This window comes from Cricetulus griseus (genome assembly GCF_003668045.3).
Source record: "Cricetulus griseus strain 17A/GY chromosome 1 unlocalized genomic scaffold, alternate assembly CriGri-PICRH-1.0 chr1_0, whole genome shotgun sequence".
Classification (NCBI taxonomy): domain Eukaryota; kingdom Metazoa; phylum Chordata; class Mammalia; order Rodentia; family Cricetidae; genus Cricetulus; species Cricetulus griseus.
In genome coordinates, this window is record NW_023276806.1 from 180,091,744 (window position 1) to 180,116,520 (window position 24,777).

Below are 24,777 nucleotides of genomic sequence, written 5' to 3' on the forward strand. Positions count from 1 at the left end.
AATTTGCATGACTTTATTTATGAGCTAAATAAATGAATGGAAAAAAAGAATAATATATTGTTACTGAATATGATCCGTGAATATGTTACTATGATCAGAGATATAGTGAAATAGTTTCTCATTTCTAACTCAAACTCTATGTACTCTGCACCCTCTCCAATATTAGTGATGTTGGGAGTTTCTGAGGAATGGCTGCTAAGATCTATTGATTCCTCTTTCTCTCACAGAGAAGTTGCATTTAGGTCATCACCTTGGCACTGAGTGTGGCTGTGGTTTTTCTTACTGTAAGATGACACTGGCATATGATGAGTGGTGACTGTGGAGTTAACAATTACCTGAGAACTGAGCACAGATATGAATGGAGAGACTATGGCTTTGGGAATAAAGTAGCCAATGGCAATGATGTCCAGTGTATAGAAACTTACAGTATCATGTTGGTAACAGTCTATGAGACACGGACACTTGTGGAGCAGTTAGAGGGGTCAAGGAGACTGTCCCGTGCCATGAAAAGATGGAGCCTAGCCCTTCAGAATTCCTGAGCCAGTTCCTAGAGCATTTTCAGGAAGAGTTTGACTCCAAGAAATCTTTTGCATTTCTCCTTCCCATCATTTACTCCAAAATCCTATCCCTGATGTTCCTATGCCTGTCTACTCTACTCTTAGTGAACATTATTCTAACAAATTTGATCAAAATTATCCTTGTAAAAGGAGGACATATCCTTATTAACCAATGCAGTTAATGTTGGTATCCTTGTATTATGCTGACCCCGGCCCCTGACAATGGACAGGATAAGTATACTGACATTCAGACAGATACTTAGACAGCTCAAAGGGCCTTGTGTTGCATGGCTGCCTAAGGAATCTGTAAGCATATGCAAGCTTCCCCTTTTAATCTAGCACCTCTCATCCCTTTGCCCCTTCTTCTCTGTTCTCTGTTGGCCAAAATCTAACCCCATTATTCCCTTCCCCCTATAAACTCTTCATTTGTTTGTTGAGTTTTGTGGTTCATATTTCATTGCACGAAGCTGCAGGAAAACAAGAGTTAACTGAAAAAAAAAAAACAAGAAGACTTGATAAAAGTTTCTGAATCTTGGGAATCAATGAGAATATACATTTTTCCCACAGTTTGAAAAAGCAGAAAATGAATTAGTAAGGAAAGTATAATAAGAATATTTAAGGTTTTCATAGATACAAAACATAGAACCTTAAAAAAGTCAATGTTGCTTCAAATAAATAATCATAATAAAGTTCTGCTTTTGAGTTAACTTACATATGTAAGTGGTTCATTTGTATACATCTTAACTCTACATATTGTTTTTAAGAAGTTTTCTTTTTATAACTAATAAGAATCCTTGAAATTCTGAGTGTTAGTTGTGACAGTCTAGAAATTTGTGTTCTGTGAGATATGAGTTAACAATATTCACAAAAGGAAGCTTGCTGAAGTCTGAGCTCAAAAATAGATTTGTTTTTTTTAAATGCTAGTGTTAAATTTATCTAGTCCAGTCCTGTTCCATGAGGCTGTGAGGTAGAGAGAGCATAAACCAGAGCAATTAGACTGTCATTCACTTACTGGAGACAAGACTCTCTGCTCTTCAGCATGTGGTGTGGCTTTCAGATATGTATCAAAAAGTAAACATACATTCTCTACAGATGACAGGAGTCTTGAATTATAGTTAGTTTGTGACTACTAAAGTTTCAGATGTAAAATGTGTAATGAAGTGTTATGATGATAATCATGCAACTAACAAGGAAATTTGGGTATTTTTATAAGAATGCAAAATAATAATAAACCCATTCTCCATCAAATCTCCCATATAAAATATTCAAAAGCAAGGATACAGTAAATGCTATAACTGATTTATAAAAACAGATGGTTATAACTTTTACAGAGAAAAAATATATTGAGATCTCCAGAATTAACAAAACATGTTTTCTTTTCCATTTCTTTATTTTTGACGTTAAAATATAGCTACATTTCTCCCTGCCTTTCCTCCCTTCAAACCCTCTCATATGTCATATGCCCCATACATCTCTTCTTTACATTTATGGCCTCTTTCTGCATGAACTCTTATTGTATGCTTATGTGTATAAATATATACATATATGTTCCTAATTAGAGCCTGCTCTGTCCATATAATATTGCTTGTATGCATGGTGTGTAAGCATCTGGAAAACTGGACCAATACACACTTTAAAAATATCAAGTGTATCAGTGAGTCCACAAGACATAATGAGCCTCAACTTCTGCTTTTGCATAAAACTTTGTGGGGCAGTGGAATAAAGGTGGTTAAATTCCAATAAGAAAAGACAGATTGCAGACAAGTAAGTTCTTAATATGATAAGTGAACTTTTGATTTTATGCTATTATATCAAATACCCACAAAGCACTTTCTTTCTCTCTCTCTCTCTCTCTCTCTCTCTCTCTCTCTCTCTCTGTGTGTGTGTGTGTGTGTGTGTGTGTGTGTGTGTGTAAAGGGGATAATAAAACTATCTTGGTCTTGGTTGTTTTCTGATATTTTTAATCTAGAATACAAGATAATGTTTCCATTCTTGTTGGTTTCATATCTCCCTCTAAATGGTCATAGCTTTTCACATCTGTAGTATTCTATTATTCTCTCTTTTCCATGACTCTCTCACAATCTGTTTCTCCTTGTTTATGATTCCCCTTTTAGTGCTCTCTCTCTCTCTCTCTCTCTCTCTCTCTCTCTCTCTCTCTCTCTGTCTGTCTCTCCCTGTCTCTCCCCCTCTTTCACACATACAAACACACATTCAATGTATGCTCTGCATATGAGAGAAAATAGTATGTGTATCTTTAAATTTGACTTGTTTTTATAACATAATGATTTCCAGTTCTACCATGTTTCCAAGACCATGCTGGAGAAACCCACAGAAACAGCTGAACTGACCAAGTGAGAGCACATGGACGCAGGTTGTAAAGCTGGGGAACCAGCATTGGACCAAACCAAGTCCTCCGAATGTGAGTGCCAGTTAGGAGGTCTGGGCAGGCTCTAGGACCTCTGACAGTAGAACCAATATTTATCCCTAGTGCACAAATGGACCTTGGGAGCCCATTCCCTATGTAGGGATAGATATTCTTTCAGCCCAGGTACACAGAGGAGGACCTAGGCCCTCCTCCAAATGATGTGACAGACTTTGATGATCACCCATGGAATGCCTCACCATCCTTGAAGAGTGGGTGGGTGGCAGAATGAGGGGTTAGGGGGACATGGGAGGATGGGAGGAAGAGGGAACTGAGATTGATATGTAAAATAAAATTGTTTCTAAATTAAATACCCTCCAAATAAAGACAGATATCCAATTATTTCTGTGATTTGGTCACTCAGAATTCTTTGGGTGTAGCTGGATCCTGTGGAGTTCTAATTTTGATCTTTTGAGAAGACTCCATACTGATTTTCACATTACCTGTACCAGCTATCATTCTAAAAACCAGTGTATAAAGAGGAGGCAGAGAGAGTGTAAAATCCAAAGAAACAGGGATTTTGCTATGAGATTGTGTATCTTAGAAATGTCAAGTTACACCCAGGAAATCACATCAACATGACTGTCTAAAAATGACCTAAAAAAGAATGACCCCAGTAGACCTGCTAATATGGAAGAGAAAAAGTTCACAAGACCTCAACCCTAGAAAGAGAAATACAGGCAATTAAGGAATCCTAGACCAGAACAACTGGTCTCCACTAGGGAAGAGCATACCAACTCATTATCCAATATCAAACAATCATCCCTGAAAACATAATATACAAGTCATAGCAGGTTATATTTATATCCTTAGGCTACAGGACCTTAGGAAGTGGAATCTTGTTGTATGCTGTACTTCATTAGGTTAAATTTAAGGCTGGATAGCCTGGACCTACTTCTCATCCTCTCTCTGTCTCTGTCTCTGTGTCTCTGTCTCTGTCTCTGTCTCTCTCTCTCTCTCTCTCTCTCTCTCTCCCTCTCTATCTCTCTCCCTCTCTGTCAGTCTCTCTCTCTCTGTTTCCTTTATGCAAATGAAATGTCACCACTCTGTTTTTTACTGCCAGGCTGCTGTCATCACACTTACTGCCATGGCTTCCACATCAGGAAGGACTATGTGCCCTCTGGAGCTGTAAGATAAAAAAAAAAACCCTTACTCTTAGAAGTTGCTTTTGCTCAAGGTATTTTATTACAGCAAGAGAAAGGTAAGTAATACAGAAATTGGCACTAGAGTAGGGTTGTTGCTGTGATAAAAGCTGATAGCATTTTTTAAATGCTTTTGTTTTTTCTTGTTTGGGAGAAGCAGAAAGCTTTAGAACTCTGTGCTAGAAAAGGGATTGACTACTTTGGGCAGAACTTTAAGTTGTTATCTGAGTTGCTCTTTTGAATGAATTTCAGAGCTTTTGCATAACTTAGTCTTCAGAGTGCCCAGCAAACCAGGAGGTTTCATGGCTGAGAATTACTTAGGCAAATGGTTCCTTCAAATACCTCCAGATAACAGGTTTTGGTAAGAGGAAATTGACTTGTGAAAGATTTTTTTTCTTTGTGTAACAATAATAATTTTTTTTTCTAAAGCAACAAGGAAGAATCAGTTCATCAGAGACTAATTCCCCCTGCTGCTGTTGTTAAACCCTGAATTACATGTTGGATGACCCCTTTCTTTGACTGACCTAAACAAAACAGAACACCTGTAAGATAGAAGCTATAAAATGTTAAAATTCAATGCATCAAACATTAAGAACATTGTTGTAGATATTTTCCTGCAGTGAGGTGAACTAATGTTCCTTCACCTCTGAAAGAACACAAGTGACAGATCAAAAAATCATTCTATCAAAGTCTAGAAAAGTGAGAACATACTATGAAATAGTGCTCAGCCTTAATGTAGTTTTAGTTGTGTGTTTCACATAATAGGTATTATGACATCTGACCAGGACCAATGTATCTGAGTATATCAACTGTAGAACATTTCATTGGGAGAATTTTGAGGTGGATATTTTCTTTAAATTGTATGAAGTAGCATCCTACCTAGTTGTCTGTCTTGCAAATACAAGGATGCTACCAAAATAATTGATGTAAAAAAGAATATATGACTTTCTTTTTAATTGCATTATTGGGACAAAACCTTAATCCATTTGTGACATCTTTTACATATACCTTATGGTGTGCAATAAAATATACATTTGAAGCTGAGTAGTTTGTCCATGGAGAAATTGACCATTTAAGGGGAAGAATGGCAAAAGGAAAAGGACATAGTAATTTTATCCTTTACGTTACAGCCTGGTTTGTCAGTGTAAGTAGAAAAAGGATGGATATTAGAAGAAGGTTTGACTTGCCTGGAAAAATGCAAAGATGCAAAGGAAAGTTAGATATGTGCTAATGTGCATAGCAGAGGATGTTATGTAGGAATCAGACAGAGGTGATACAGAGCGAAGTAGAAGTGAGGGAAGATTGTTCTCAAGTCAAACCATTAATAGAAAGGAAAGGGAAATAGATGTTAACATCCATATGAGAGCCTAGTACAGAGAACTATAAAAAATAGTGTATATCTGGATTTCTTGAGTTGGGGAAGACTTTTTTTTTTTTGGTTTTTTGAGACAGGGTTTCTCTGTGTAGCTTTGGAGCCTATCCTGGTACTCACTCTGGAGACCAGGCTGGCCTCGAACTCACAGAGATCCGCCTGCCTCTGCCTCCCAAGTGCTGGGATTAAAGGCGTGAGCCACCAATGCCTAGATGGGGGAAGACTTTTAAAAAAGGAATGAAAGTTTCCCATATCCTGACTCAAGAGTCTGTGGAGTATGGGCATAGATGGGTTCAATCTGATCACAGAGGGATTAGAAAAATAAGATGACACACCTACTTATAATTTAGGACAAAGGTTGCCTGACCTGAGACAATAGAAAGGATTCTAGTACTTAATGGATTGGTTCATAAGAAGCATAAGTGCATGTGGTTATGAATGGCTAAAGTTCTGAATACCTGAAACTAGAAGACTATACAAAGAGCACAGTCATTAAACCAAAACGGCATGAGAGAGGCAAAGTGGGAGTGTTAGATGCCCAGTAGACTGGGAAAGATAGCACTGTAATCACAGAAGAGCTGAGAAATAAAAAGAAAAGAAAAGGCAATTTAGAGTGGACTTTGGACTAGCATGGGTTTTAGTGGCTTTGCTTAGGCAGTAGTAGGATGTGGTCACTATGAGGTAGGAGATGTTCTGTCAGGTGTGATTGATTTAAAGAAGCATGCCAGCTAGAATCATAAATGCAGAAAATGTCAGGAGGGGATAAGAGATGGACAAAGCAAACAATGGAGTCTGTCCAGGATGCAAAGGTGAATGTCGAAAAATTTGTGTCTAGTAGGAGCTCCTTCAGAAAAATTAAATGAAAGCCAAATGCTGAGGTAGTGAGCATCTGGAAGAAGTTAAACATTTTGCAATAGTTCACAGAAGTCATATGAAAAAAGTAGTGTATTCTGAAATTGTAGTGTAGGTGAAAAGGTGTTTGTATTAGAAAAGAGGAACTATAGCCTACCTATAACCTCAGAGTATATAGTGAACATTATTCCCTTACAAAAAAATATACTTGTGTAAAGATTGTTTGCTCACCTCAGGACCATTTCAGTAGCTCATTTTAGATACTAGAAAGACAAAGGCCTCAATACCAACTCAAGACTTGGGAGCATTCTCCAGTGACATGGAAAGCTGTAGCATTCCCATGACTCTTTTTAACTTTGAACAAGGCTGGCAAGAGCAAAGTGGCATCACAGAGAACTTTGCAGGCAGAAAGATGTACATTGATTCTCTCATCACCATGAGATGAAGCAGCCACATAGCTCTGGGAAAATTTGTATAGATTCTGGATGGGTATATAGGATGGTATCTCTTATCCATGCCACTATACTAGACATCATTCTTCAATTCTAATGAGTCAATTGATGCTAGCAATAGGATCCATTTTTACTGCCTTGGATATTGCTAATATTTCCTCTTTAGTCACCCAAAGCCAACAGGGCCATACTGGGATAGACTGTTGTGGGATTCCAGTACTTTATGTACTCTTTGTAAGAGGATTTTATTAAATAATGTTAACATTGAGTGACTTACAGGTTTGAAGAAACATATGAAAGGACAATAAAGACAGAAACTGAGGAATCTGAATGAAAATATTCTGCATCAATAGGAAAGGGAAGTCCCTGGGACCATAAGATTGTTAAATAAGATCTCAGGTTTAAAGTGGGCAACATTCTTATGGGCTGGCATACATGCCGGAGTTAGATGGCAAGACTATATTAGGATTGGTACTTCATCCATTGGTTGCAGGCCGCAGAGAAACCATCTGTGGCTTAGCTAGAAGGCCTCTCCCTGCTAGTTGGCTTTCATGGCACCATTATGTTATGTAGGATACTGTGGGACAATCACTGTTTACAGTATTGTTTGGATGTAGACTCTGAATGCTACACTGCCAAAATGCTAGGCAAGATGTGCCTGTAGCAACAATACTGGCACTATTGTTAGAGGTGCAAATAATTGCTTTACAATCTGGATTAAGGCCTCTACAATCTCCCCTGCACTGCACACAGATAAAACAAAACTTATGAGAAAAAAGGAAAAAAAAATTAAAAGGGGAAAAATTTAAGAATCTTGTTACAGAAGCTGCAATGTGACCCAGTGAGTCGTGCTGTAAACTCCTTTGCCCACGTATCTTTGCTTGCAAGATTTCATTGCAAAGAGTCAACTTGGTCTGGTTTGAGGCCTCCGGTTTCTACTACACTAGTGGTGCTAGGCCCTGTTTAGGACTTTTTCTTGGCAGTCCTGTTGTTACTCTGTGTTGTGAAGATCCTGCAGCTTTGGGATCTATGATGCTTCAGATCATAGGTGGGGTGGATGTACAGATGGAACAAGTCATAACCCTGATTCTGAGCCTGGACAGTTATATGGTTGGTCCACCAGATGAGAGATGGTGACAGCTCTCCCATGTTTACAACTTTGGGACTGGCTCACCAATTCTGCACTAACAGGGTTGGCTCTCCTGCTCTTGTGAACATGGGACAAGTTCTCCCACCTGGCCCAGGCATTGAGGGAAGGGGAGAGGAGAAGGGAGGAGGGTGACTCTCCCCTGCCCATGTCTCCATAAGACAGATAGTTAATGGGAACACATCTCCCATGGTAACAATTTCATGGCTGGCTCACTCATATCTGAGCTAACAGGATTGGTTCTATTGTGCTACCCTGGCGATGTGCAGGGACTGCTCCCCAGAGTGTTTCAGCTGGTGGGGGGTCAGGGACAGCTCTCCTGCTCTTATGACCCCAGGGCCAGCTCTCCCATCTGCCACAGGCATTGATGGGCAGTGGGAGAGGGCATCATTCCTCTGCCCAAGCTGGCATAAGTCATGAAAAAATGGTTATATCTCTCCCATGCTCACAACTTTGGGGAGGGCTCACAGGGTTGGCTCTATTGTTCTGCCCTGGTGAGGTTCATGGACTACTTCCCTAAGTTTTGCAGCTGGTGGGGGGATGGGGGTTGTCAGTGAGTTCTACTCCTGTTACCTCAGGACCAGCTCTCCCAACTCCTTCAGATGTTGATGGGGGTGGAATCACTCCACCCCATGTGGCAAATGAGGGGTGGAGCTAGGTCTCCCAGCTCCAGTCCTCAGGGTTGGCTTATCTGTGCTATCATCAACAGGGTCATCTTTGCTTTGTTGCCCATTCAAAGTATAAGGCAAGCTTTCCTGTGTGTTGGCACTGGTCAAAGGGTTACCTCCCTCACATGTCAGCCTGTTCCCTTCCTCTCTCATCTCTTCAGATTTGCCTCTGTCCACAGGACCTGAGCCAGTCTGTCTGTCTGTCTCCTTTTAAACACCTCACCATACCTCTGGTCCTTCTAAGAGTGCTGGTGCTGCAAGGTACTAGGTACAACAGTGTTTCTCCTGAGAGCCCAGGATGGACAGCCCCAGGCCTGGTGGGTCTCCTTGTCCCGCTCAGATCACCATGATGCTGGGCTGGGCCATGTTTCTTATCACAAAGAGATCATTATAGTGCCCAAACTATAGGAGTCCTGGTTGGCACATTTTCTGCTTCCCACCCACTCTGGTCACAGTGCATGGGTTGTGGCTTTTCTGGATGTTGTTTTGTTAAATGCTTTTTGTAGGCCTCTTAAATTTCTGTCATAAAGATGTTTTAAGTGTTTGATTTATTGCTGAAGTTAACCTTCTTCAGCCATGAAGGTAAACCTTTGTTTCCATGGACAGTGTGCTACAGGCATTCATACCCTGTCAGGCTCTGAGAATAAATGAAAGCTATTGTGGAATAGAGACCTACTGCTCAGTCATGAATTAAAGAAGGAAAACATAGGTGGCATAATGTGGTAGATTATTATTTTAAGGTGTGTTGCTTTTGTTTACGCTGCATTTGTGAAGCTATGTTACTGTGCTTCTCTAAAACACCTGTTGGTCTAATAAAGAACTAAATGGCCAATAGCGAGACAGAAGCAACCATAGGTGGGGCTGTAAGGCAGAGAGTATAAATAGAAGGAGAAATGAGAAAGAGAAATAAAAAGGTGAGAACAAGGGGCGGGGAGATGAAAGGGCCAGCCACCCAGTCACCCAGACAACCACAGAGTAAGAAGGAAAGTAAGATATACAGAAGCAAGAAAGATAAAAGCCCAGAGGGAGAAGGTAGATGGGAAAATTTAGGTTAAGAAAAGCTGGCTAATTTGGAATGGTGGGATGCCATGCTCAGCCTTAGTGCATGGGAGAGGGGTTTGGCCCTACCTATTGTACTAGACTTTATTGACTCCTCATGGAAACCCTTACCTGTGAGGAGCAGTGGGCTGGATGTAGGCTGCAGGGGATGTAAGGAGGTAAGAGGAGGGGTGGGAGGGATAACATTTTTGAATGTAAAATGAAACTTAAAAGAATAAATAAGAAAAAGAATTCCCCATAACCATTAAAAAAGAAAAAAAGAAAAGCTGGCTAACAACAAGCCAAGCTAAGGCCAGGCATTCATAATTAATAAACCTGTGTGTTTGTGTGTTTTTGTGTGTGTGTGTGTGTGTGTGTGTGTGTGGTGATTTATTTGAGAGCTGGGTGGTGAGCCCCTCAAAAAGACAAAAGAAAAAAATCAACAACAATATAATTTCTTTGGTTTGTCATTGTGCCTTCCGTGGAATCAACGGATGTTAGTTCCCAGCTCTGCAAGAAAAATCACAAAATAGACAAAATATCATGAATTCTATAAATCATAATTATTCATTTATTTTATTGACTTTAATGCTCAATATTAACTCTTGTGAGTATTAGTTATTAAATCTGATAAAAATCAGTTATCAACATATTCATTTGAGTCAGGAGAAAATACTACTTGCAATATATCTGTATCCAGTTAGAGTCTCGATGATATAGTATTGCTGTTCCACTCAACTTCACTTGGATCCTACTTGCATCCTGAACTGCTTGCCTAGAGCTGTCATAATGAATAATCATAAACCGATGTTTTAAAATGGTATAAATTTATTATTTTACAGTCGGGGAAGCCAAAACTCTGAAATCAGTGTCAGCAGGGACATCTTCCTTGTAAAGTCTCTAGAGAGATGACTTTCCTGCTTCTCGTACTTCCATGTTCCAATAGATGCATTCAGTACTTGGCTTGGAGCTGCATGACATAAATCTTTGGCACTGCACATTCGGGTGCGGACTTTCCCCATGTGTCCCCCTTTACTCTCTCTAAGTTCCTTGAGCCCCACCTTTAGAAGGATTCCTGATATTGATTCTAGAGTACACTGGGATAATTCTTATGGTTTCATTTTGAGGTCAAGTTAATTATACACATAACAACCCACACTTAAATGTCACAATTGGATTCTAGAAGTCTGGAAGTGGATATAACCTTTGAAGTAATTATTTGTGTATTGACTTGCAATATATTGACATGTTTATGGATGATTTTGAACAAAGACAGAAATATATCAAGATTTGTCTGTCATTTCTTCATAAAGATAATTTGTATGTCAGCTTCAAACATTAGACAGAAATCACAATTTTAAAAATAAAAAAATGGCATGCAAAATTATTAACTATCAGAGTAGATGTGTGTAATGGAATATTGGGTTATATATCAGGGGAATGGTGACTGGTGCAGGAGAGGCAGCAATACAAGAACAACTATTGTTTCTTGGGTTGATAGAACATACAAGAAAAACCTTTTCCAACTGCATGATGGAGGTAAACCTCCTTCAAATCACATAGAGGATACATCAAAAAATTCTAAATAATGAAGGGTAGGTATAGTATCACACATGATGACCGAATTAAACAGAAAATTTCTTATGGAATAGTTTCACTGGAGCCTCCAAGCGTGAAGAAGGTGTTGAAGATGAGGAACTCTGAAGAGCATGCGATTCCTGGAAAGGTGTTCTGCAAATGATCCAGGTTCTGGAAAGGTGTTCTGCAGGATATTTGCATCCTGGGAAGGTATTCTGTAGAGTATCTGCATCCTGGGAAGGTGTTCTGTGGAGCATCCTTGTCCTAGAAAGATGTTCTGCACGGCGTCCGCGTTCTGGAAAGGTGTTCTGCAGGGCATCCAGGTCCTGGAGAGGTGTTTTGCCTAGGATCCAGATCCTGAAAACGTGTTCTTCACAAGATCTGGGTCCTGGAAAGGTGTTCTGCAGGGTATCCAGATCCTGGAAAGGTGTTCTGCCTGGATTTCAGGTCCTGGAAATATGTTCTATAGACGATCAGGGTCCTGAATATGTGTTTTGTAGCATAGAATCTGACTTGTGAGGAAGAGCAACAAGCACACTGGAACCCAGAAGAAAAACCACCCCTCCTGCCATATCTGCCCCACACTTGCAACTGATGAAGCTTCATAGTTAGGTGACAAAAGAAATATATCGGAAGAGATTATTTTCAGAAAGTGAGCAGCCAAGTTTGGGCTTACCCTAGAGAGGTATCAAATGGGTTAATGGGCTCATTCTTTAGGGATGAACCCCATATCTGACAGGAAAAAGCAAAGTTATACAATTTTTATCAATGTGCAAGAAAACATTGATGGTACAAATGGAATTTTAACAATGAAACTATTTTGAAGAAATCATGGAAAAGTACTCTTAATTTTTCCATGAAGTTTGCTTCAAGACATTAAAGAAGACCATATGTCCTTACTCTATCGCCCCTGTTACATACTCAGTCATGCTATACTGCTCCTGCTATATCTCTATACCTTTGTAATATGAATAACTATTTGCATTCAATGATTTCAATTATTGACCAAATATCCATTTTCTTTGACTCTTTTGATGCTTGAAATAATGTGGAAATATGGCAAATAGAGATTAACTAGGAGATTCTAGACATGTAAACTCGAACTCGTGAGACTATGTAAACAGTTATATGTTGTGATGAACATGTGTAATTCCCACAGACAGGTGGAAGATGTTTTTCTATTAATTTTATGCTATGATTATGAGAAAAAAAGTTACAATGACAGCTTTAACTCACATATTCTTGTTTTCCCAAAGTGTACAATGTCAAGTTCCAATTAGATTCCAAGCACATATTCCATAAAGTATTTATATAATTCTCGCTTTATCTTTAAGTATATTTATGGTCCTAGCAAAAGCAAGAATATTTCACTTTCATATTTTTGAATGTATCAAGTATAACAGCACAATAAGCCCATAATGTTTGATAGTAAAATTTATTTTTATGCATCACCATGTTGAATTTGTCAAAAATGATGACATTATATGCTAGAATTTAGGTTTAAATATTTGTTAGGAAACAATCACTTACACTTGACACTCTAAATAGTCTTCAGTGGTCTGTGGTCAGGTCCGTGGGAATTAAAAGAACAAGGCACTTTTCTGTTTCACAGGATAATGAACAGTCAGCAAAATGAGGTATAAAGTAAACCATAATTGTTCAAGAAAAAAATTATTCTTTAATAATTATGATAAAGGAAACAATTCAGCATGTGGCCTTTTCATCCCACTCAACCAAAGATTCTTTTCTTATCTCACAAAGGAATTTAAGACCCATATGAACAAATATAAATTATTTTTCCATGTTTATAATCATTTTAATTTACTTTAAACTTGTTATGGTATGAACTATGGTGTTCTCAGATATGAGTATTTTTAGTAAACTTAGGAAAAATCTAATAACATTGTTATATCACGATGGTAACAACTACCCATCCATAACTATGGTGTGTTAAATGAACTATAAAATATATAATTCCACTCCTCATCCACACTGAATACATTTGATGCTTCTTATTGGTATACAATACTAGTGCCTATTTTGACACAATGAATTTAAAGAACATTGTATCTATGAATTGTCCTATAGTTCAGGTAGATTATTTCTTAATTTTATTATTTTTTACATTTTTAAATGTCCTGCTTTTCATATGTTTGTGTGCATGACTTTTATGGATTTGTGCACACTTGTGTGTGGGGGGGTATATGCACATTAGAAACTGCTTGTGTAGTCTCAATTTTGACAACAGGAATCATCCTTAAATTGGCTTAGGACTTCCCAGTAGAACCCAGCACTTGGTTGTTCAATGTAAGTGCTATCTAGATTATTTTGGGGACTCCCGGCCTCTGCCTGTGAAGCTGAATCAGAGGCAGGCTGCTGCCTTTCAGTGTATTCTGAGGATCTCAACTCTAGGCCTTGGGCTTGCCAAGTGCGTGGTTCAGACACTTCCCACACCCTCTTTTTAAGGTGATCAAAAGGTTGGTCAACAATTTACATTGGGGGTGGTAGTTCTTAATTTATTTATTCATGTAGGTAAGGATAGAGTTAGATAGGTAGTTACTTACTTTATAGATTTTTCTGAGACAGTATCTTGAAATGTGGCCCAAGAAGACCTGAAACTTTCGATTTAGCCCAATTTGGCCTCAGACTCACAAAAGTTCTTCCTCCTAAGTGCTGCTTAAAGATGTGAGCCACCAAAACAAGAAGAAATGTATGATCACCTTTCTACATATTGTTATAAGTATAATTAATAGTACACTTTATCAACAGATCAGCTGTTACTGCTTTTTTAAAATGCATCATTTTATTAAATTTTGAAATTGAGCCTTAATTAAGTCAAAAAGTTAAGTTTTAATGAACATGATAATTAGAAGTGGGAAAGTGATTTTTATTTTATTATTGGGTTATCTGTTTTAATTTTTTCACTAATTTCATATTAAATAATTATTGAGAATAAGAAACATTTGGTAATGTAAAAATTAAGGACACTGGATTTCATAAAATCCCAACTCAATTTTCAACTGTTATTTAAATTTTTATATTTCTATACAAATATGTATGAGAAAGAGTAACATATGATTATGTCTTTAGATCACGGCTGCAATGCAGAAAACTAATAGGACTGGCAAAACCACCGAGGAATGCTTTCCCTGCAGCCCATTTGCAGCACTGGATGGGAATTTTCAGCTTGCTTGTGCTGTTTCTTCTAGTCACAAACACAGTCAAATTTTAGATCCCATAACATGGTCTAACAAGTCATGACCCCAAACGATAGGTTGGAATGCTTAGCACCAGTATGTAGGAATGTGACCTTATCTGGAAATAATCTGTAAGTATAATCAAATTAAGGTAAGATCCTACTAAATTAGACTGGGTTGCCACAATCAATCATCATATTTTAGGAATGATAAGAAAGGGTTTCCCACAGAGCCTTTAGAATTAAAAAGGTCTTCCAGCACCGAGATTACAGGCATCTTTCTTCTTAAACTGAACAACAAAAAAATACATTTCTGTTGTTCAAAGCCACCCGTAACAAGTTGTTAGGGAGCTCCATCTGTCTAGCACATACCTTGGGAGTTTCATTGAGATTCATATGCTATGGTCTAAAAGCCATAGGCTTGTCATACAAACTTTCTGTGTCTAGAATCTATATAATCTGTGGTATTTTCTAAACCTGAGATTTGGCCTTCTTCTCTTTGATGCTGATTTGAGTGAGTCAGGACTTTGTGTCTGATTATGGTTATCATCAATATAATGCCCTCTGACAGTAACTCCAGTAGCTATTAACAACCTGATTTAAACAAACCAGATTGACATAAACTAAATATCTCTTCAACCTGTTATGTTTGTATTTCCATAATGTATCTCTGAGGTGAGGCATCATTATGCATGTTTCTACTTTATTTTCAGAGAGACCATATGATATTGCCTCTTGAAAGCATATAAAGAAAACAATTACTTGCATTACTTGAGAACAGAACCACACATTCTAGTATTGGTAAAAATACATTCCTATGTAGTAAGAAAAATACTTCCTTGTGTTTTGATTGTGTGCTAGTTACTTGTAAGTAACTTTCTAGGTCAGAATTATCTTTCAAAGGAACTTAAATAAGGAAGGGCTTTGAGAATTTGAGCAAGGATCATCATGGCAGGGACAGTATGGAAACAGTTTCATTTTTTTTCTTTTGCCTTAAATAGGCATGTTTTTATTTAAATTAGAAAAAAGCTTCTTTTACATGTCACTCCCAGTTCCCTCTCCCTCCTCTCCTCCCCTAATCCTACCAACCCTTTATCCCATCCCCTTTCTGCTCCCCATGGAGGGTGAGGCCTTACATGGGGCATCATCAAAGTCTGTCATATCATTTGGAACAGGGCCTAAGCCCTTCCCTGTGTGGCTGGTAGAGTATCTCTCTGTGTGGAATGGGCTCTCAATGTCCATTCATATGCTAGGTATATGCTAGGTATAAATACTGATCCACTACCTGAGACCCCATAATTTGCCCAGACCTCCAAACTGACATGCACATTCAGGGGGTCTGGAATGGTACTATTCTGGTTTCCCAGCTATCAGTCTGGGGTCCATGAGCTCCCCCTTGTTCAGGTCAGCTGTTTCTGTGGTTCTCTCCAGAATGATCTTGACCCCTTTGCTCATCACTCCTCCCTCTCTGCAAATGGATTCCAGAGATCATCTCAGTGTTTAGCTGTGGGTGTCTGCTTCTGCTTCCATCGGCTACTGGATGAAGGCTCTAGGATGACATATAAAGTAGTCATCAATATCATTATTGGGGAAGGGCATTTAAAGTACCCTCTCCACTATTGCTTAGATTGTTAGTTGGGGTCATCCTTGTAGATCTCTGTACATTTCCCTAGTGCCAGATTTCTCTTTAAACCTGTAATGGATCCCCTTATTATGGTATCTCTTTTCTTGCTCTCCTCTATTCTTCCCCTGGCTCAATCTTCCTGCTTCCTCATGTCCTCCTCTCCCCTCCTCTTCTCCCCTTCTCTTTTTCCTAGCACACTCTCCTCTCCTCCCATGCTACAATTTACTCAGGAGATCTTTTCCATTTTTCATTCTCCAGGGGAACATGTATATCTCTCTTAGGGGCCTCCTTGATTCCTAGCTTCTCTGGTGCTGTAGGCTGGCAGTTTTAAAGAGCTGCTTACATTGAGAACATTAATAAGAAGCTGTCATGAGCATTCTTCCTGCCAACCTGGTCCTAGAGTTTCATCAGTCCCAAATGAATACACAGGAACTGTATTATTTATGAAACTGTTGGCCAGTTGGCTAATGTTTCTTATTTGCTAGCTCAGTCTTAATTATTAACCCATTTTTAATAATGTAAGTATTTTTACGTGGCCTTATCTTACTGGAAATAAGGTCCGGGCCTCATACTCTGTTGGGGTCTCCAATGCATCTGCTCAGTGTCTCCGAAGAGAGAGAAGAGGAAGAGGAAGAGAGTGAATTCCTGTTTGTTCTTACTTATATACTGTTACTGCCTGCTACATACTTCCTGCCTGGATTACATGGTGACTTCTCTTTACTACTTTTCCCAGAATTCTTTTTGTCTCCTAGTCTCACCTATCTAGCTTCCCTATTGGTCAACAGTGTTTTATTCATCAACCAATAAGAGAAACATATGTTTCCCCTATCATCTCCACTTTTCTCTCTAAATAAAAAGGGTTTTAACTTTAACATAGTTAAATATATAACAAGGCAGTTATCAAGTAAGCACTATAGTTACAATATTTAGTCAATTAACATTTAGCAAGATTTAAAGAAAATATTCTATCATCACTTCTACCTTTGTGAGTCTAAAGTCTTATATGTAACTTATCTTTAATCCTAACTAAGGAAAACACTAACTATTGGTCTTCAACTCCATCAAAAACCACAGAAGGATAGTATATATAACCTCTAGAATTGACAGAGACATCTTGCTACCTGGACAGTCACCCAAAGTTCCTCTGTAATGTTGGGGCATCCATCTTCAGCCTATCTCCATAATGTGTCTGGCAGACTTCTAAGCAAAGCAGGAAATTTGAAATTGTCCCAACGCTATTGGCAGTTTCAGCCATTTTTTCTCTGTGTCCCGCAGAATGTCTGGCAGACTTCTCTACGAAGCAGGAACCCTTCAGGACTGTCCATCGTGTTTTGCAAATTCAGCAGTCACTTTCCTGTTGGTCCTGCATGTCCAGTTTATACAGCAACAGGCAAACAGTCTAGGCAAGTGTTTCTTCGATGCCCATCTTTCTCTCAGATATAATTGGTGTGCCAGGAACAGTTGTGTCTTGCTGTCATGAAGCACCCTAAACCATTTTAAATACCATATTCTGAAGGTCTTTGAAAGGATTGAAGAACATCTATCTCACGTATATCTCTGTATATCTAGAAAGCCTAACTAACATAAGTTTTGACTATTATAGATAGCTATAATTGAAAGGGAAAATTTTTTAAAAAGTCGAAAACTTGGACTCCAAAGCCCAAATAGAAAAACTCCTTTAAGCTTCTCTGAGTTCCCAAAACGCAGCCCAACAGACAAGGTTAAACAAAGGTCCACATGACTCAAGGCCTTAGACCAGGTATCACACCCTTGAGCTGTGTTGGCATTCCTCTAGTCCAAAGAGGATCAGATAGTTATCAATTGTAAAAGTCCCCAGCCCAGGAGATAATTAACAAACTCATTTCCTCTGCAGTATCTGCTTAATTGCACCTTGCCTGAAGCATACAATCATTTTCCTGTCCTATGTAACCATGGAAGTTTTTTAATCCTGGAGCTTCCAACCCTACAATTTTCCTTTATAAAAAAAAACCCTTAGTCCATTTATTCCCGAACAAATGGGGTCCTTGCTGCAGCTTGAATCCTTGAGTCAATAAAGAAAAATTTGTCCTTGCATTTGGTGAGTCATCTTCTTGGCAGCAGGTTCTTTTGGGGTTCCCCAATCTGGGCACAACATCGATACTTGTACAACACATTTCATTGAGCTATATAAACGTAATACCTAAACAAGAGGAGAAAATTACATATAACAAAATAGACCTAAAATTTGTATCAATAAATGAAAATTCATGCCAATACAAAGTATTCATTTCTGTATCATTTCCCCCTTTTTCCTTTAAAAAGAGATTGACTGTGATAATTATTATTTATAACAAAGCCCATTTAAACGAGAACAAATGTTTATAAACAATGTTTGCAATTGTGGGCATCATTCTCTCCAAACTACTTCTTGCTGTCTGCAGATCCAGATCTAACTCTCTGCTACCTCTCCAGCACCATGTCTGCCTGCATTCCACCATGCTTCTTGCTATGATGATAATGGACTAAACCTCTGAACTGTACAATAAGGGACAAACATACAAGTATTTCATGCCTATTAACCTCCCAACCACATGTGAGCAAGCACATCCAGTGCTGGAGAAGAAAAGTTATGGATACCATCAAAATTGATAAAGATTCGATTTGAACAGGAGAGATTTCTTGGAAAATAAAAATATCCATCTTGAAGACTTTTGGACAAATAGACATCTAAAGAAGAAGAGAGAAATATCGAGAAAAAATTAACAAGAAATAATCTGGCCTAATGAGATGCTGAACTGATGCAATGTAGACCCCAATGGAGTAAGAGGCCCAGACATTATCTCTAGTAAGATAAGGCCATGTGGAAATACTTACATTATTATAAATGGGTTAGTCATTAAGACTGACCTAGAAAATAAGAAACTTCAGACAAAGGCCAACAGCTTAAAATCGAATATAGCATCTGCGTGTTTCTTTGGGGCAGAGAAGGGCAGTGGGACCTAGCCAGACCAAGAAAAACTCAAGTAACAGGAAGCAGAGAGATGGACACTGCTATATACCTCTTTCTACTTTTATCCCAGCTGTTACCCCAGCTCATGGTATGGCAAAGAATGCATGTGTCATAAGAACTCGCCTGAGTTAAGAAATAATGGCCTGCTTTGTTTGAAAGAGGAGATTTTATGACAGCCTATTATTGACTCTGTCAAGTAGAATTTTACTTAGCACTCTTATATAACTTTTCAGTGGAAAATAACAAATGGAGCAAGAAGAAACACAAAATACAAAAAGACCCTCCCCCAAGCTAAGCTTTCAAGGTGTAACAGATAGCATAAAGTGTTTTCTGTCTCTAAAGCAACATGAAACAAAAGCTGCTGGAAATGTCGGTAACAGGACCAGGAACCCATCTCAAGTGGGAAGTGTCATCCACATGGTTAGAATCATGAAGGATGCAAATCAAAGAAGTTGTGGCATCTTCCTCTTTGGTTTCAGAGACAGGCTGAGGCCAGGCAACATGTGGCAGGGGAGTCCTTACATGAAGGCCCTGAGAGGTCATCACATAAAGCCATGGAGACAAATCCTGGATTGCACTGGAGACCACAAGATGTTGGAGATTTGTCAGGGTCATGGGCTATTTATTAAGGAGTGCTGGCTGTAGGGAGTGAAAACAGCCTGAGACAGAGCTGTATCCTAGAGGCAGCAAAGCTGGAGGGCAGAATCATCTTAAGCCATATGTCATTGGACATGGAGCTAGAGGATTTGTTCTTTGCCTTCCTGCATTTTGATCTTTTTTTCTACTAGTATTTACTCATTCTTCCTCCAGTCTTTCATTTTTGAATGGTACTGTATAGTCTGTACCATTGTATTTTAGAAGTGTATAATTTGCTGTATTATATTAAGATTCTATCGAGTCTCAGAAAAGACTTTGGACTCTGAAACAGTGTTGAGGCTGAGTAAAACTGAGAACATTATATTTTGGAATAAACCCTTTTGCATATGGTAAACACATTTGCATGGGAGCCTATGGGGGCCAGACACTGAAATACAGGGTTTGATGAGAATGTTCCTCACAGCCTCTGACATTTGAATACTTGATTTTCAGTTAGCAGTGCTGTTTAAGCAGGTTTAAGAGATACAGTCTTGCTGGAGGAAGTAAGTCACTAAGAGAAAGCTTTAAGGTTTCAAAACCACATGACATTTCCAGATCACTATTGACTTCCTCCTTGCGTTCAATATGAGAGCTCTCAGCTTGCTGTTCCTGTCATCATGTTTGCCACTTTCATTCTGCCATCTTGGACTCTAATGCTGTAGAGCCATAAGGACTAACAACGTCTTTCTTGTATAATTTGGTCACCTGTTTTTGTTGTTGCTGCTGCTACTCTATTCTTTTCTCACAACAATAGTAAAGTAACGAATACAGATGTTATAGGATGGTGTGCCCATCTTCAAAATATCTTTCTCGCTCAGTCCAACTGTTTCTGGAAACACTCTCATGGGTACATCTTCAGCTGTGTTTTTGGGTAACTATAATTATAACCAAATTGACAACATAGACAAACCACCATATACTGGTTGTTTATTGCTACATAAAAAAGTTGACTTAAAGAATCTAATTTTAGTACAATAGATACAAAATTTGAACCCTGTATATTCTATGTATTTTTAAGTTGCAATTACTGTTTGCATTTTCTTGACCTCCATATGTACAAAAATTAGCAATTATTCATTATCTACAGATCATGCCCATATAAATTCATAAGGATCAAATGCATCACATATTCTTCAATAACTTCTACTTGATTTTTAAATTTATTCATTTAATGAAACAACCTAGTAAAATTAAAAAGATTTTCAGGTACAGTGCTTCTGTGTTTCCTGTGTAAAGAAGAGAAGGGAACAACTAAATTTTTACTGTTTGTCTTTGTAAATCTTTATGCTGGAGATGACAGAGTGTGGAAAAATTGGCTAAATTAACTTCAAAACTCAGCAAAATAAAATCCCCTTACATAATCATGACAGTACATTAAAATTGTATTAATTTTCTGAGAGAGCAAACATTATTCCATAATTTGTCTATCATTGCATAATCTTCATTTTAATTTATTTCAAATGAACTCACCAATAGTAATAGCAATCCTACAAAGTGTCCATTGTATGCAGTATAACATTAGGCAAAACCAAAGCAAGATGATCTCATCACATTGGATGGCAAATGGTATAGGCTGTCCCTAGATATATATAATAAATAGAACTTTTAAGTAACAGATGGAATGTAGAAGTATATAGAGTCAGCGTCTGGAAGCACCTTTACATGTAATGTTCCTTTTAAAAATCAGTTGCCTGCTAGAACATTGAGGTATTTTTGTCCAAGAAGTAGCTGCAGAGCCACAATAAAAGAGTCCACCAAGAAAGAATGTATTGAAAACACACTACTAAGTACCCCAAATTCAGAGTTTATTATGCCAAGAATGACTTACAAATAAAACATAAGTTCAGCTTTATAAGGCTGCATAAAAGATCATTACTTAAGAAGCAAGCTGGATGAGAAAGCTTTATTGCCCTCATAAGTTATTATGGTATTAACCCATGGTGTGTTTGCAGCAGGTCATTTCACTGTGGAGAACCTGAATCTTATGGAAATCAGATTTAGAAGTACAAATCGAGAATCCCTAATGGAGTACTAAGTAGACTTCAAAAGTGAAGCATATGGACTGTGTTATAATTTCTGAAAGGCTTCACTTATGTCATACAATTACACCCCCAGCATAGACACCAGTACTCCAGAATGACCAGTCGTATTTTTACTACTTATCAATGGACAATCTTGAAAATTTCTTTTCCTGGTTGAAAAGATCATTTCTTACTAAAATTAAAAAGCAATGTATTTTTGCTATAAAAATAAAACATGAGAAAGAGATCCTTCATTTTTTTTTACTCTCTTGGATTCTTATACTCAAAATCATACACAATTTATTTGGGCATTTTATCAGTGAAATAATATGTGATGCAATGTGCATTTTAATTATCTAACTTAGCAATTCCACAACATGTACACACTTCAAAAGACATTGTGAATCTGATATACAAGTTCTGTGAATAAAGCTATGAAAGTAACTGTTAGATAAGCCATTAGTTCTTCCATATTTGAAGAGAGAAAAGTCAATTCCTAAAATATGTTATCAATCAAATTAATATTTTAAAATTTGATGCAACTAAGTGGGAGGATGTGTGGGAAAATGTCCATCTGGGAGTTAAGGAACACTGAATTTGAAAAAGTTCTCACCATCTAAAATTCATTTGATCCATCACAAATTATGGAAAATGACACTACTGAACCTTCTGAAAGCATACAGCTGAAATGATCAAAGGACTATTTGTGAAGACTTTTGTATGTGAAAAGTATGTTAGTTGTAAGTCATTTTTATTAGCGTATTAATTTAATCTGTAAGTAAGTGACTCAACAAAGTTCAATTCCATTGTTAACTTTCTGGAAAATGTAAGTCTCTACGTAGTAATGAGATATATCTGGTTCTTCAGTGACTCTTCAGTTATGCAATTGATACACCAATTGAATACCCACCATTGTATTTATATGTATGATATAAAATTAATGACACAGATAGTAGCTAGAAGTTACATGTGCGGGGAATTTTTTTTGAACAAATGTGTATATATCACACCAAATATCCTTACAAAAATTCTTTCAAAAGAAAGAGTTTCAAAAAAAGGTGTATTTTACTTGGGAGTCTATCTTATGAATTGAATTTTATCACAAATATTATAAACATGTTGAGGAAGAGGATGGGATGTCATTCATCGTTGACTTTGAGGATGTTTAGATAAGAAAAGCTGTTTTCCTCTTCTCTCATTTTCACATCCTTAATTTTAGGACCATCTCTCCATCATTTACTTTTGTTACTTTTTTCTGATAACATGTTTCAGAAGTTTCATTTTCTTCCTAATGATTTTAGCTTGTGTTGATTTATTAAATAGAACTTAGCCTTCAATCATATCATAAGGTATTTTATGTGTATGTATACTTGAAAGGCTGGTAATTTATTTTTCTATGTCTACTATGTGCTACCGAGAGCCTGGAATTTGACCCATAATTTCAGCTAAAGACCTCACTCACCTATCACCTTTCAAAATGTTTAAGCAAACACTCTTAACCAGTCAAGAGTCAGCGATAGCAGAGTCTCCTACTGTGCATCTTTAGTGTTGTACAGCTCATTGACAGCTGGGGAGGAGGCTCATGGTAAGCATGTTTGACATGCCCTGGTTTATGTCTTCTGTGTTTTACTGCAAAAGCCTTCAGCAGGTCACTAGCTGGACCTTCACAGTTCAGCTCTATATTTGGGAAGTGTAAATGATGATTAAGTGTTGGCATAATTCTCAGATTTCCAGAGTTTCCGACTCACAGGTGTTCCTGGTACAGCTGGACCCGAGTTTTTATTTTATTAGAAATTACTTATACATGTTAATTAGAGAAAGCATAAAGATATTGATTGAAACTCTGGTTTATTGAATATCACCAATAATGAAAAAGCTAGAAAGTTTAGCAAAAATGTTTCTTAGGTCATCTACTAGAGGTGGGTGATATCTAAAGGGGGATGCTCACATACCAACTGTAATAATCGACACAAAGAAATAACACAATCTAAGAATAGTATGCTTGTTAGATAAAGAATAATGCCAAGATGGAGAAGGACATTGTCAACTCCATTGATGAGTTAGAAAGTTACTACAACATCTGGGAGACAATTAGGGAGACTATTTTCAATTATTTTGAAGAGTTGCCTGTGTAAGGAGAGAGAGAGAGAGAGAGAGAGAGAGAGAGAGAGAGAGAGAGAGAGAGAGAGAGAGAGAGAGAGGGAGAGAGAGGGAGGGAGAGGGAGAGAGAGAGGTGTAGTAAAGGTTATAAGAGAGCAGATTTCAAGTCTAAGTCATGATAAACATCCTAATCTATGAGCCACGCTGAAATGTAGGTTAAATACTTTAAAACTCCTATCATTTAAAGTGTTGAAGCATAGATGAAATGTCTACTCTCTATGATGGTCGCAAAATCCATATCTATGTTGAACAGAACTTATTCTATTCCATATATATATATATATATATATATATATATATATATATATTCTATTCCATATATATATGGTTTTTGGGACAAGGTTTGTCTACATAGCTAGCTTTAGAGCCTGTACTGAAACACATTGTGTAGACTACCTTGGCCTCAAACTCACATAGATCCACCAGCCTCTGCCTCCTGAGTGCTGGGATTAAGGGCTTGTGCCACCTTGGCTCTGCTAAATTAATGATATTTTTGATGGACTGATTTCAAGTTTCTAGAACAAATTCACATTTAGGGATAGATACAAAGGTGACCTTTTTTGGTCAATATGGATACAGAGTAAACTAGAGAGAATGTTGTATGACCTCACAAACCAGTAGGTTAAAATACATATTAATTAACTATTCACATGTATAAATCACTTAAAAATCACCTTTATCATATGTAAATAAAGTATCAATATCAAATTGTTAAAATTGTATGCATTAAGTTAAGATAAATTATCAAGATGGTTCCATATAAAAATATTTAATTCTAAGTATCTTATGCCTAGCATAAAATGATCAGTTTATTTTAGATATTTCATAAGACCTTCAACATACTACTACATGTAACATTAATGCATGTTGCTGTTTCCTGTGTGTCTGTAGTGTGTGTCTATGCATGCATGCATATATATGCT